The 15,612-nt window shown below is 40.2% G+C and overlaps 1 protein-coding gene and 1 long non-coding RNA gene across 4 annotated transcripts in view; one reads left to right on the top strand and one right to left on the bottom strand.

Annotated features, from left to right (window-relative positions):
- Nucleotides 1-15,612, bottom strand: part of clmpb (CXADR like membrane protein b) — a 122,471-nt gene that overhangs the window by 38,414 nt on the left and 68,445 nt on the right. The gene's annotated exons all lie outside the window — the stretch shown is intronic.
- On the top strand, nt 3,138-6,084 carry LOC131134221 (uncharacterized). Its single transcript, XR_009131364.2, has 3 exons — nt 3,138-3,412; nt 5,664-5,735; nt 5,861-6,084. It is a non-coding gene; the product is annotated as an uncharacterized LOC131134221 (long non-coding RNA).

Below are 15,612 nucleotides of genomic sequence, written 5' to 3'. Positions count from 1 at the left end.
AGGAATCAAATACCACAGAGCAGCTCCCATGTCGTACATTTCAGCGTCTAACTGAAAACAGATGAGACGTGAACCCCCACCCTCCACTCTTTCTCTGCATCCGCCCAGCTAGGTTTCTCTGACATATCGGCGACATCGCCCATTGAAAGGCATGCATCTGACGTATCATCGTCAGCTGCAGGAATGAGTGTTTGTTCCAGCTGTGAAGGACGTAGCGGTAACCTTTATATGTAGCAACCATGGCTCCACCATTTCCCCAGAGGTGAGCAGATGCCATGTGTGTTTTGGCAGCTGTGTACTGAAAGGTGTTGACTGGTGGGCCAGCTGACAGAATGGTGGCGGCTACATGACGGCCAGGCGAGGTCAACTGCAAAGCTTCCAGGAAAAAGGCATCACCTTGACTCATTTAGGGAGGGCTAATGGAGCAACCACCATCTGTCCCTATGGTTATCCGAGCCATTCATGCAGGACACTATGTTTATTCACCTGCAAGATGTATGGGGAGAATATATGAATCACTGTAATGAGCCAAGGCAAGTGTTCAGCTGTATATCTTGTAAATCGCAGAGGAGCACTCCGATCATAAGTGATTGCAGCCTTTTTTTTTCTTCCAGGAATGAGACCGAGCCCCGGCTCTTGACAGTGATGCAAACACACACATATCGGCAGACAAACACGCTTGGCCTTTTGGGGCTCCTTGCAGCCCCTTTGGTGTCTAAAAAGACATACCCGCACGGCCTCATCTCAAAGATTGAAAGCAGACGAATGGACTTCCAGCACAGCTTGCTTCACCAAGCCAATATTTTACTCCCTAAAGCCTGATTAAAACAAGGTGGGGCTCTCGCTGGGCCCAGGCAGTTAAATGTGACTGAGAGAAGCACAATAACTTGCAGTGACACAGAAAGTGTCACTGAGTCTACGCTATCTTTTCACACTATCTGTGTAGACGATAACTCAGTAAGGCAAAAATACAATCAAAAAACAGCCGTCTTTGGAATATCTTTTGAATATTCCAAGGGAGTTGTGTTCAATTTTGAGTTTACAGGAGTGTGGAAGGTGTAATTAGGACAGTGGTCTGGAAACTGTTAACTGGAGAGGCAAAGGAAATGAGGGCAAACAAGTCAGTAATCGCATTGCATTGTAGCAATGTTACATGTACTGTAGTACTCCAATCATATTGAGAAAGCAACAACTAATTCTGTGTTCACGCTTCATTTGAATCTGACAGCATTTCAAGGCTGTGTTCACACTTGTCAGCTAAAACAAGACCTGGTTTGATTGCTTTGCTAGTGTGGTTTGTTGGGTCAAATGTGAGTGATAGCATCAAAATCCTAGTGTCCATTAAAAAACAAGACCAAGACCCATGGTGTCAAGCACTTGACTAAGTCAATCTGAACCAGATTCCACTTTTAGAGCAGTTCAAGGCTCTGTTCACACTTGTCAGCTCAAACAAGACCTGGTTTGATTGCTTTGCTAGTGTGGTTTGTTGGGTCAAATGTGAGTGATAGCATCAAAATCCTAGTGTCCATTAAAAAACAAGACCAAGACCCATGGTGTCAAGCACTTGACTAAGTCAATCTGAACCAGATTCCACTTTTAGCAGCAGTTCAAGGCTGTGTTCACACTTGTCAGCTCAAAAAAGATCTGGTTTGATTGCTTTGCTAGTATGGTTTGTTGGGTCAAATGTGAGTGATAGCATCAAAATCCTAGTGTGCATTAAAAAACAAGACCAAGACCCATTGTGTCAAGCACTTGACTAAGTCAATCTGAACCAGATTCCACTTTTAGAGCAGTTCAAGGCTGTGTTCATACTTATTCATTTAAACAACATCGTAGTTAGTCGATAGTTTGGTCAAGTGTGAATGCTAGGGACTGAGACCCATGTTGTTAAACCTTCTCAATTTTGACTAACTCAATTTGAATCTGAACCAGAATTAACCTTTACCAGCAGTCCCAGTCTGTGTCCACACTTACAACACAATCATCAAAATCCCAGTGTGCAGGGAACAACAGGACCAAGACCCGAGATACCAAGCATTCTCAGCATTCAACTCAATCTGGATTTGAACCAGCATTTGGCCGTTCACACTTGTCACATTTGGTTCCGTCAAAACCAACTATCATGGGTTGTTTAGTCGATTGAACCGTGGCGCTCACCAAAAAAAAAAAAAGAGGACCAGGCTCCACATTGTCAAACAGTTCTTTTGGATTCAGATCTAATCCGGATTGTAAATTTGCCGTGATCATGTCCAGCATGACTGCTTGACTAGATTTAAGTCACTTGAGCTGTATGGACCAAAGCTGTGGACTAGTATTAAAATGACATCCATCCTGCTCATTTCAGGGGCTTGTTAAATGATATTGGATCCCAGTGGGCAAATATAGTATGTTTGTTTTAATAAAGTACTCCATAAATCTCACTTTGTGTATGGGGGGGAAATATGAAATATGCATTCTTCTTCTAATGGCTGACATGCTGGGATTCCACTGATCGGGGTCGGGGATTGGCTCAAGCCCCTCTCCCCCCATGAAACAGGTAGTACGTAAAGTGACGAAAGCAGAGAAGCAGTAAAGTCTTTAGCTCCCCTGACAACAAAATGTAGATACACAATTCTTACATCCGACAATAACACTTTAGTGCCCCAATTTCCAAGAAAAAGCAAGCAGTGGTCGCTGATTACTGTTGGACATCTTACGTGGACTTCCTAAATTTGTGGCGTCAGAAATTCAGACGATCTTGTGGAAGTTCTGGCACCGACGAGAACGAGAGATTTAGGAGTAGCCAAAAAATGATACAGGGATAACCTGATATGATATGGCAACAAGAGTAGAACAGTGTCAAGGTTTTCACATTTGGGTTTCTGGAACGAATTCATTGGATTTAGATTATTTCCTATTGCGAAAATTGCCTTGGTTTTCGTACATTTTCAGTTTCCTGAATTACAGATAAAAACTAAGATATCTAGTCAGAAAAGTTGGAAATATCGAAAAGGGCAGATTTATTTGTCAGCAATACATCCATGTTTTAAGTGTGAATACAGCTTGCATTACTAACAACACAAATAGGTTAGCATGCTCACCAGACGCGTGTCATGACTCCAAAGGTCATGTCATAGTGCATGTTTCCAAGTGTTTACGTTGGCGGGGTGTCATTTGCACTCCTTCAGCATAGACGTGCATACAGGGACGGGCCCTTGAGGGAGTCTGGCTGTTTGGAGTGTGTGAGGCTTAACACGTGTGCCAGTGTGACCGACTGATTAGCGGCGTTTTCATCAACTGCCTGCGTGCCGTCTGTCAGGAGAGGAGAACTCCATACTGTTTCACTCTGTCTTTCCAATCCAGCTGCTTGGCTCCGGCACGCGCCACCTCGCGTCCCCTTGACATTTGAGCTATGCTCCAACCGCAGAGAGTTGTAAGTAAATAAAGCCTCGTACATTTCATTCGGCAATGGTGTTTAATCAGCGTCTGCTTGGTCAACGAGAGGTTAATCTCATTAAATGTGTGCTAAACGGCATGCTGGGGCATCATCTGACAAGACGTAGGCAAGTTAATTAAAAGCGCAATTAAAAGGAAGACGGAACGATATTGAAGAGCAACGTTTTGCTGTATCGTCCGTCACTAATAACACGCCACAAGTGTGTCGAACTACCCGCTGGTAAGAGTTGTGGCTTACCAACTACGAGAGGCCTTATTAAAACAAGCCTGAACACTATGTTCAGCAGCTTAAACTCAAACCTAATTAGTTTATTAGGTTATTACTGGCATTCATAAATATAAACTGTAAACAAAAGTCCTGCTTCATATTGGATGCACTTACTCTTAACACCAGCATGAAGGTTAAAGATCTTATTGTAACTCGACTGTTTCCTTTGCACACACAGTCAGAAAGCTTGTCATGTTCACTGACATTCAGTAATCATAACACCCTGTAACACTACAACGCTTATCCTATGAAAGTGACAGTAATAACTAAGCAGTGTAGTTGCAGTGGTAATCTGCTTTTCTTGAACTTATAATTCTTTATATATCTCCAAAAATGTACCCTTACTGTAAACTGATTTCATGGAGTCGTCTTGCAATGAAATAGCACCCCTATATTATGTCACAGAGTTGTTTTTTCTTATATGGGCGTCGCTGTAAGCCCTCCCCCAAGCTCTGCTCCAGTGTTTTCATTTTTAGTTAGTTTTAACTTAAACAGGAAAAGATCAAATTCAATCTTGCTAATATTTTATAATTCAACTCGGGACATGTTTTATATATAGATATACATTTTCTTTTTCAATAAACTGGACTTGTGAATAAAGTATAGAAGTGTTTAGATTCTGTTCAACAGGTGGCGCTAATGCACACGAAAGCTGCTTGCCAACCGCCAATAAACAAGAGAAGAAGAAAAACACCACGAAGAAGAACGCACCCTGATAACTTTACATTTGAGCGGGTACAAGATACCTCAATCGGATTGGGGAAAGGAATATTCCACCCCTGTGATTCTCATTATATATTCATTCGGATTGGCACGGAATGAGGTGTATACAAAGGTTACATTCTTTCCATTTGAGCAAATAATCTGAATGCAATTGGAATACTTGGGTCCATGTATACGTGGCTACTGTCCTAACTGTGTTTATTTTGTGTAAGTCATGGAGTGTGACCAATCGCAGAAAAGTAGCTGTGGGTGGAATACATTAAAACAGACCGTTTCCATTTGAAATCCAAAGAAATACAGCTGAATAGGTGCAGGTTCTAGAAGAACTAGACAACCTTCTGTGCTGGTTGGGCCAGAAAATTTGCATTATAAGTCCCCTTTAAGGACACCATGATTTTTATTAACATAATGTAATGTAAAGGATTATCCTATATAGAATAACGTTGCACAACAAAATGACTTAAAGTAAGTCTGAAGGCACAAAAGTAGGAGAGCAGGAAACTGTTGCATTTAGAAATTAATTTTGACGACGACACAACCTTTCAGCTTCATCCCCACTTCTAAAAACATTTAAATATACAGCGTGACGTAGGATTTGCATCAAGAAGCTTTACGTCTTAAAAGGCGTAATGCGAATGTACACGAAGGCTCCCTGCGTGTCATCTGCGTGTGCACACAAGGAGGCTGTGCAGGCAAGTAGCCCGCTAGCTCGCCTGCCCCGTGGGCACCACTGGCGGCCGCGGCCTCCCTCCAGATGAATCATAAACAACCGCCTCGGCCTCCGTGACTTAATCCCCTGTGACATCGCCACGGGGAGGCGGAGAAAACGGGAAGGGCGGAGGGAGAAAGGAAAACATGGCCCGTGCTCAACTTTCAAGTGAATTAAACATTACAATGAATGTGTATGAGGTGTATGTGAGGATACGTCGCCGAGGTGAGGTCGTAATTGAACAGATGATGAACAGAGCGGGGGTGGATACTTGGACTTGAGTCGCTTCATGTCAGGCTCTACCTCGCAGCCACGTCTCTTTGTTCATGTGTGCATTATGCAAATGGGGCTTTCATTTAAATATGGCCACACAGCTTGAACTTGTGTCGTCTTACAGAGGGTGGCAGCTAAGGCCATCTTCCAAATCGCGCTCCAGAAAGCATCGCCTGAAGAAAGCTGTTCATTAATTTATTTTAGGAGCCGGAATATGGGATCTTACACTTAGACATGCTATGCTTTATCCTTCAGGCTTCGGCACACAAGCAATAGTTCCTCCTACTCAAGATGTCGGAGTAGGCAGTTTGTGAGGACCAAGACGAGGTACCACACTTATTTTTTTCCCAAAGTTCCGAAAATGATTTGCTGGCACTTTACGGGTTGTGCTGATTCAAGAAGCTTTTGTGTTTTGAGATTAATGAAATATGTTTTGTTCTTTGGCATTTCAGAGCCCACGCTAAAGGTTACAAACAGCCCCCCCACCAGCCGGAGGTTTATGTGGCGTGCCGGCAACAAGGTTCCTCTCACCATGAGTGTGAATCTGAATAATTAATCTGTTCTAATTCTTCTAATTGCTAATGAATTAATTTTATCAGCAGAGTCAATGTTTATTTTGTGTATTTTTATACAGTATCATAATACAAATATAGTATATTAAATGGTTAATTTATGATGTATTATTTTGATGCTGATATTTTATCCTTAATTATGATTTGTTACTTATTTAGCTCAAGTATAGTATAATAGTATAATAATTTAATAATAAATAGTATAACAGTATAATATGTATATATATGTATATATATATATATATATATATATATATATATAATCATACAGTTTACAGCTAATTTAATGAATTTGAATATTACATAAATAAGTTCTTTTTTAAGATATCAGTTACTGTACATGTAATTGATTTCTGTATAATGTTGTCACTAATGCTTTAAAGTAAAATAAAAAAAAATAATAAAAAAAATAAATGCTGTAAAAAAAAAAACTTAAATTATAATAGGAAAGCAGGAAGTGAGCAAATGTAACAGTTACTGATTGTAAAAGTACCAGATGAAGGGGTAGGATTTAATAAGCTTTGCTTCTTCCTACTACTTTTGGACATGTGGAACTGTGAACTGATTATGGGATGCACTCAATTGTAATCTGATGAATGTTCAAATGAAATAAAACCATTACCATTACAAAATACATTTGATTTCCAAAATCTTACGTGACTTCCAGCTTGATCAGCCCTGCGCTGCGTGACGCAGCTTTCATGAAAAGTTGACCTATTTTTAGCAGAGAGCCGCTTCTTCGCACAAACAAACGGAACCACAGGCAATGTCACGATGAGTGACAGCGTGAATGGGGCGGCCACCATGGCTGAGCTACATAAGAACAAACAGGTGCCAATCGGAACTGGACAATGACAATAGCATAAAGGAATGGTGAGGGATGGATCAAAATAGTACGCTCAAATCTCACTGCCTTTATTGAATGGCCTTTGTGGGGAAAACACCGTCGTCTGCACGTGATGTCATAGTGGCAGCGAGCCACAGTGCATGATGCCTGTCAGTGCTGAACAAACCCAGGATGCAACCATGGCACTTTTCTACCCGGATACACAAATATTATTTATGCTGGCGTGTTAGCTTTTTTCCAAAAAAATGAACTGTGAGGCCTGATGTCACTCAAGAAATTGAAGCTTTTTCTTTGGCATGTAACATCCAACCATCCATTTTCTATGTCGCTTAATCTTATTAGGATTGCAGGGGTGATAAGTTAATGTACATGGAACCTGTCATATATTTGACTCAGCACCCATTTTGTGTCCTGTTTCCTGCTGGCCTTCTGCTGTGTGTGGAAACAAGACGATTCAAGATTGTGAAGAGGAAACCGAATTGAAAGGGAACCACACACAGATTGAAAATATTGTTTTCATGTCTTAACTTCTAGTTAACTTCTTTTTACACTTTTGCTACAGTTATCGATGTTTAAATTCACTAGAAAATTACCTTTACTGCTAAAAAGTGGTTAACTTCCAGGTGTCATTTAACCTCAATGTGAAGACTATTTATTATGTTTTGGCTTTTTTGGTTAACTTATTTTTACACCTGTAAGACCCAGCCATTTTTCAAACAACAACCACTTCAGTATCAGCCGTTTTAGACATTTTTGGCTCTTTTCAGGCACACTGAATATTGCGTTCTATGCGTTCTATTTAAACATGGACCCTACCTCATCCTTTAGAAAAATAAAAAGTGTATTTACCGTTTTACATTCTTTAGTAATCAGCAGTAGATCTCAGTGTATAGACTGGTTATATATCATCTCGTTTCATATTATCTACATAGTGTATTGTATATAACTGTTGATTTTGTTAATACTTGTGTTGTTTATATTGTTTATTTTTCTATATTGTGTATTTTGTACTGCTTAACTGATTCTGTACTCTTGCTGCTGTGCAATACAAATTTCCCCACTGAGGGACGAATAAAGGCATATCTTATATTCACCAAGAAAATATTAGTTCCTGACTACAAATGTAACTTTCACTTTGATAAAAGTTTTTATCCCGTTTTTGACAGCTCAAATACCTTAACAACGACACCAACATAAACGACACAAAAAGGTTTCTTTCACTCAATTTGCACACTTCTTTTTAGACTTAGAAATGAGCGTCCACGTCCACACCACAGCCACTCCAACACAACAAGGGTGCATGCACCAATGTCAAACGTTGGGTGGCAGGTGGAAACTCCAGGTGTATCTTGCGCTGAAATATCATGAAAATAAAGCAACAGCTGACGTAACACACCTTTTAGGAAGTCTTTCGCTGCCATGTTGATGTTACAGACCAAACATGACAGCCTTGTGCATCCATTTGCAACAGTTTACTCAGCCCCCGTGTAGCCAGTCAGGTAGAATTTGTCTCCTCTCATCCTTACTGGATTAGCGACTAATCTGTATGCTGAGTAAGGAGGTCAAAGAAAGGTTTTCTTTGTCATGTTGCTCATATTCATATTTCACTCGTGGCTCCGCATGAGAAGCCAGGCTAATAAGTGGCGGTCGAGGAGAAGGTTGAGATGCTGATGCCACTGATTCTTACGGCATGGGTGGGCATTGAACGCTTGTTCAAGCGGATCACCACTGTATGTTGTACTTACAGTAAGAGTGATATTTGCTAATGCAGTCGTATCCGGTGACCGGCCCGGGTCCACTTGCAGCCCAAACCTTGTGTTTTCCAGCATATTAAAAGAAAAATGCATGAACCAGTAGTTTATAATATTGTACTTTTGACAATTTTTCACATTTAATGAGGTACTTCATTTGGGGGTTTTATAAAAGCTATTATATACTATTGACTGCGGAAATAAATTAACTTTTCAAAAGGTTTTCTAATTCAGATGCACCCCTACTATATGACATTATATACATAACATATATAATATTTACATAGTATTTGAAATTAAAATTATTGAATGAATCAAAGTTTCAGATTTTAGGAATTGTCTTATTATATTTGACTTTGCTTGCCCCCCCCCAAAAAAAAAATCACTGAAAAGTGTATTGATCGCTAACATTTTTATGTCGTTTTTGATCATCAGGAAAGTTGATTGAAATTTTAGATGTAAACAAACACACAAAAATGTAATGGCCTCTGTTTTGAGTGCTATTGAGTGCTATTGGGCCGATAATTATTGGGACCAGTAATTATCGAACATCCCTAAAAAATTGTAGAATATAAGTAATATATAATACAAATAATGTATAGAATATACAAAATTGTATTATATAGAATATATAATACAAATAATAATTGGGAATTAATTTAATTTGACATTTATTAATTTTTGACAAAGCAATTGCCAAAAATTTATTTTAAATGTAGTATTATACGTTATTATATTTTGTTTTCAACTAGTAATATTTGGATATTTGTTAGTTCGTTGTTTTTAGCATGGCTTGTAAGAATATTCTTTCATTTTGGAAAAAGGTGGAAAAAGATTCAAAGAAGCTCCCCCGCTTTAATGAGCACCAACCATCCCCACCACGTCCTCTTGGCTTGCCGTTTAGTCCCGAGCCGCAGCGTGCACATACCTAATTGCACAGCGCCTCGACGCTGCTGAGATTATGCATGTCCAGCAGATTCCTAACATGTGCATGCATGCCTGCACAAGGGAGTAATGCTGTCCTAAGCACTGTGCTATACCTACTCCACTGCAAGACCTTCAAGCCCCAGCGCCCTTCGTCCCTGAGGTGTCCTTGATGACTCTCATCCAGTGTAGAGGGAGGGCATCCGCATGATAGTCAGGATTTCACAGGAGAACGGGTGGGGCAAAGGGGGGAGGGGGTGCTCTCTCTGTCCTTTCTCCCAGTACAGTAAATACCAAGTGTCCTCTAGCCACTGTGTGGCAGGCCTACTGAGTATAACACCAATGTATCTCACATGTTAATGTTCTCAGTAATAGGGCTAATTTAGATTCCGTACATGACCCTTTCATCTCGCCCGCAGCTCTACCCAGTACAATATGTGTCCATCATCTCAACTGCAGGAAAACAAATGAAGGCTAATGACATTTAAAAAAAAAAAAAAAAAAAAAAAGTATAGATGCTGTAAACGCCACTGGCTTTCTAGAAGGAATTAGCTATAATGTCATTGTGTCAGCGTCACCTGAATGTCACTGGATTTTAATTGTGAAATGTCACGGCGAGAAGGAAGGCTCGAATTGAGTTGGAAATCGCAAATGTCTTTGTTTTCCAAAGAACAACACATTTTCATGCATTTCACAGACATTTTTATCCATTTCACAAACAATTAAAATGAATCAGATGATTTTCAAAGAAGGATGTACATTTTTGCATAGAGGCCTACTATCAACAACTGTCAGTCCTCTGCATCAATCTCCTGGTATGGCTGCTAATCCAAGTTCATCATTTTATAAGGCTAATAGATGATTAGAAAAGCCATCTAAAAATCTAAACTAAAACTAAAATCTCTTACCATGCTGTTAACTACTCCCTTCAGAGAGCAGCACAAACTGGGTCTAACAAGGACAGAAAAACGCTGCACAACTGTGCAAGAGAGTGTGTAGTTTAAGACAAAGATGCCTCACAGCTGCACTAAATAGTAGCCATCAAACACCAGTGTCAGTATCAACAGTGAAGCGGCGACTTCAGGATGCTGGACTTCATAGCAGGACTGCCAAGAAAAAGCCATATCTCAGACTGGACAAAAACATTTCCAAGTCCTCCCAAACTTTGGAGCAATAGTGTATATTCACACACACATATTTTTGTCTTAAATGACTACTTTCTACACTTGTGGGACAGTTATGAATTGATTTAATAAAACAGCTATACAGTTAAAACATTTGCAGGTGCTGGTTTCTTTTTATAAACATACAGTACAGTTCGTAGATGGTTGAGTTAAATTTACATGCATTTTAATGCATGATTTATGATATATTGTGATATACTTTGCCATGCAGTAACCAATTTAGGGCTAAGAAAGTCGATTAGGATATGTTATTTTTAGTACATTAAGTGATGATTAATAGCTATTATCAATTCATACACTAAAAGTGGAAAAAAATCGTGATTGACATTATTTTATTAGTTTTGTAGAATTTTGCCAATCATGAAAACACATCTGTTTCTTTTCAGTGTGTCCTAAACATATAAAAAGAGGCAGCTAATTAATGGACATAATGGGGACACACTTATTCCGCCTACAAAGCCCGCAATTAAAACAACCACAAAAACCCCCAGCAAGCTTTTATAGTTTTATATTTATGCTTTGACCATATATTAACAGAAACATTCATGATAATATGTAATACTTTCAGTATTTGGGTCATTTTAATCATTCATTTCATATAGCAATATAGAAACGAATACTACAACTAGCATTAACGTTGCCAAACTCACAACCAAATACAGCAGCAGTGGCGGTAGCGTTACCATGGTGAGGGAGGCACTGTGTGTGTGTGTGTGTGGGGGGGGGGGGGGGGGGGGGCTAGCCAGTGTGGTGTTTGAGGTGTCACCATGCCTGTAAAGTAGTTTGTGTCATACTTGTGTCCTGCAAAAATGCATTATCCGTAAAGTATCCGGATGAGTATCCAGCTCGATAATGATAATATTTTGCAGGAGAGGCACAAAGAGGTGATGATGCAACTCCACAATCAGTTTTAAGACAAAAAAAAAGTGCATCTTTCCCATCGAAAATAAATGCTCCATAGCAGTCAGGAAGTGAAAAGGCATCTTTTTGTGTCGTACGAAGGAAGTTATGCATCAAAGATACATTTTAACACATGCATATTTGTATGAAAATGGTTATTTTCCAGTAAAACAACAATTTTTTGTGTGTTGTTCATGTTGTGGTATCGTTGTTTTGATATTTTGGCAAATTATATATGGCTAAACTGTTGTCAAAGAGAAAGTTATACTTGAAATGTATTTTCTACTCAAGGTGATAAGTACTTTTGGTGTGGGTTCGATCCCCACAATCCAAAGTATAGTCATGAGTTTGCTTCAAGTCAGCTGAGATATGCTCAGGATTCAGACTAAGTAGTAGAAAGTGCATGGATAATAACGATAATGTGTTTTTTCGGTATAAAATGCCACTCCATTGTGGTGAGAACGGACAAGGCATTGAAGGGTCCCAACTGTGTTCTCACTGGTGCCAATTTTGGGACAAAGCTACAGTAAAGGGTGGCAAAAGACGCTGAGCTAAGGGCTTGAACACGTGCCATAGTAAATGGACCGCTGTTAATGGACTGCTCCGCTGCTCCAATGTTTCATTACCGTCGGCCTTAATGAAGAGAGAGAGAAGGGGAAAAAAAGTGCACAGGGGGTAAGAAGTGCATCTTTCAACTCCCGAAAATGTTGTTTTCATTATGATCACATATGAAAAAGGCTTTCAGCGGTCCCGCTTCAAGGTTTTATGGCGCTCCGGTGGCGCAATCCCAGCTGACATGGAGTGCATTATGTATTTGTAGCTGCTCTGCAGTACAACTTCAGCCCATGTGGGCAAAAGGTGGCGCCCCGGGGTGTTAGCCTGAGATCAAATATGCAGGGGTCAGAGGTCAAAGCGGTCACAGCTGCTCTAGAGTCCTTGGCCCATGGGCTTATGGAGCACATGGACGCTCACTAACACTAACTCTAAAACATACAGTGAGCTAATATCAAGCTAAACATGACATCCATGGCGTTCTATCCAGCAACATGTCCATCAACGACCATACGCACCATCACTTGTCATTAAAGGACAATTTTTCAACAATGTGCAAGAAGTCACACGGAGCTATGTGGAATTTGCTGCTTGAAATCCTACCAAACACGGTGCTTTGTGTACCTGTAGCTTTAATGCTATTAGTAGTGTTTTTTTCCCTTTATTGTACTTTTGTCACTGAGAAGCTAGCGTCTTTTGCCCAAAACAAAATTACCGCTCCCACATCTATAGGTGACCAACAGATACTGTAGTTAGCAGAAGTATTGATTTATGGATGATAGGTAGACACTTAATCTCCCACCTCTATAAAAATATCATAATGAACTTAAAACACTTACAAAATAAAGCAAAGAAAGATAGGATCGATACAAAAAATTTGAAAAAAATCACAATAAATAGAAAAATGTCTGATGTCCGATAATTATCGACCCGATAAAAAATGCAATAAAAAAAGTTATGAATACATATGTGTTCATTCAACCACAGGGGATATCGACTGATATCGGTATCAGAAATTCAGAGTTGGGCAATATCAGTTTTTGGCAAAAAACAGCTAATATCGGACATCCCAAATAAATACAGAACATATCAATTCAGATTTCTAGTGCAATAACAGATTAGGTTTGTGTGTGTTTTCATTGCTTCCCCTGTTGTGTTGAAGGCTTTTTTTAGATGTGTAGCAAAGCCTGCTTGGTACATTAAGCCCATTCGGTTTTTCTTTGCACCCTGTGTCTGACGAGATGAGGTTAACCCAAACGTTAGCAACACTAGCATTGTTATGTGAGGTACAGTGCTAACATCATGTTAGGTTAACCTCATGACAAAATAACCAACTCCCACGTCAGTACCTCTACTGACAGTTAGCAGGACTCTTGGCTTTATTTTAAGATGTGTAGCAAAGCCTGTTTTACTCATCGAGTACATTGGGAAAGTTTTTCCTTCATGATGTCCCAAAAAGCCTGGAACTTCCGATGTGGTCATTTCAGCGGCCCTTTGCTCAAAAGTGGTGAGAAGAGCATGATTGATTCTCATAAAAAAAAGGCTCTCTGGGAACATGCACAGCAGGGGACCTTTAAGTTAATGAGAAATAGCCTTGTTACGGGACACTGTCAGATCATCCCTATGGCAGTCAAGTTTCCAAAGCTTCCGGTGCAACATTTCAGCTGTCACCCTGAGGAAAGTGCAGCTCAACTGTCAGCGGTTGGACAGATGCTGCAGGAATCTGCAGAGAGAGCCAAAAGGGAATGTGGTGCACAAATGGAGTGGATTAAAAAAAAAACTCACAAGAGTATATGACATTTTCACTTTCAGGAAATGAAATGGCTTGTTTTTGCAAACAGACTTCGGTGTCTCTGAGGAAACATTCAAGTGCTTCACTTCCAGACACACTCGGACAAAACGCTGCACTTCTACGCAGAAAAACACAACCACATCCTGGTTGACCCCTCTGCGTCTATGACCAGCAGTGACATTCCTCAATCGGCTCTGTCTCAGCTTTGTTTAGATTAGCTGAGAGGGAGCAGACCCCCATCATCCTCCCACCCCCCTCTTCGGTCCCTGTGGCTGCAGCCCGCCACACGTCAGCCTGCTGCCGGCCTCCACTCCAACATACACACAAGCTCACGTCACACACTCCAGTAGACAAAGCACCCAAAACCTCATGTGGCGTAAGTACATTTCCTCAGAAGTCCATGTATGCACACACACACACACACACACACAGTGCTCACACTGCTGTGGCCTTATACAGGCATGGTGGCGACCCATTGCCTTTCATGGGAGCTGACTCCCTGACATCCTACTCTCAGGCTGCAGGGAGATGGAGATAAACAGCTGGAGGAAGAGAAAGAGAGAGAAAGAGGGAGAGACTGACAGAAAACAGAAAAGGCCAAATGAAAGCCAGATAGGAAGCAGAGAAATGGAGTGTGTTTAGCTTGGGGTCGTCCGGCCTCACGCCCCTTCTTTACCTGAGAAACCCAAGACTGAATGTGAATGGAGAGGAATATGCACTTGAGATTCAAAAAGCTTAACTTAAGTACTACATACACAACTAAATCTCTTACTTTTCTTTCCCTTCCCTCCACAGCAAGACCCTTCATCTCAGTGGACATCGTTTGTTTTCTCTGATTCTATTTAAACTCAACCATAAATATCAGCTTTACAGATGCCATGTCAGCACTGCAGCAGTACACACAGGGATATCCATCCTCGTAAACGATAAATACGGTCACATAAGGCACCACCTGCTATTTCTATTTAACTGAGAGTCTATCTAGAAAGTCTATTTTAGGTGCAGCTTTTATTTGTTCAAGTAGCATCCTGTAATTAAGTGGCGTTAATCAATGTTGTCTATTTGAACTGAGGCAATTATTAGCTTTCAAATTGTGCTACTTGTGGTAAAACTCAAAACTGCAATACTTCCGAAACCAAAGAGATGGTATAGCAAAGTTAGCTTGATACGATGGATGATGCCTTTCCAGACAGTCCAGTTTTACTCACATTTTACATACATGTGCATGTCGGGCACCCTAAACACGGGCTATTGTTGTTCCCGTAGCAAGCCAAGCCAAAATACAACTCAGAAACCATATCCTGGCCCTCCCCCCACTCGGCTCCCTGAGCACCACAACATATTTACAGCGACACACATGTTTTCTTCACATCTTTGGCTAATTTTTCTCGTATTATGTCTAATATATTGGGGAATATGAGTGTAAAGGTGACTATAGGGGTGTTATTTTATATGAAGAGGGCTCTAATATTGTAAAAGAAAAACATACATTTCAAAGGTTTAAACAGGTTAAAGCAACAAGGGATTACCGTATTGATGATAGTGAAAACGATACAGATGAAAACTTTTCTAAAAGGAACAAAATGACAATGCTAGAAAAATATTTATTATTAAATGTGGCTATCCCAATCTAATTTAATAAAAATTTAATCTAAGTGTAATATTATCTACTTTTGAGCTCC

This window comes from Doryrhamphus excisus, linkage group LG8 (assembly GCF_037039965.1).
Source record: "Doryrhamphus excisus strain RoL-2023G ecotype Guam linkage group LG8, RoL_Dexc_Guam_v1.1, whole genome shotgun sequence".
In the NCBI taxonomy this organism is placed as follows: domain Eukaryota; kingdom Metazoa; phylum Chordata; class Actinopteri; order Syngnathiformes; family Syngnathidae; genus Doryrhamphus; species Doryrhamphus excisus.
This window is presented reverse-complemented; position numbering and strand designations above follow the sequence as displayed.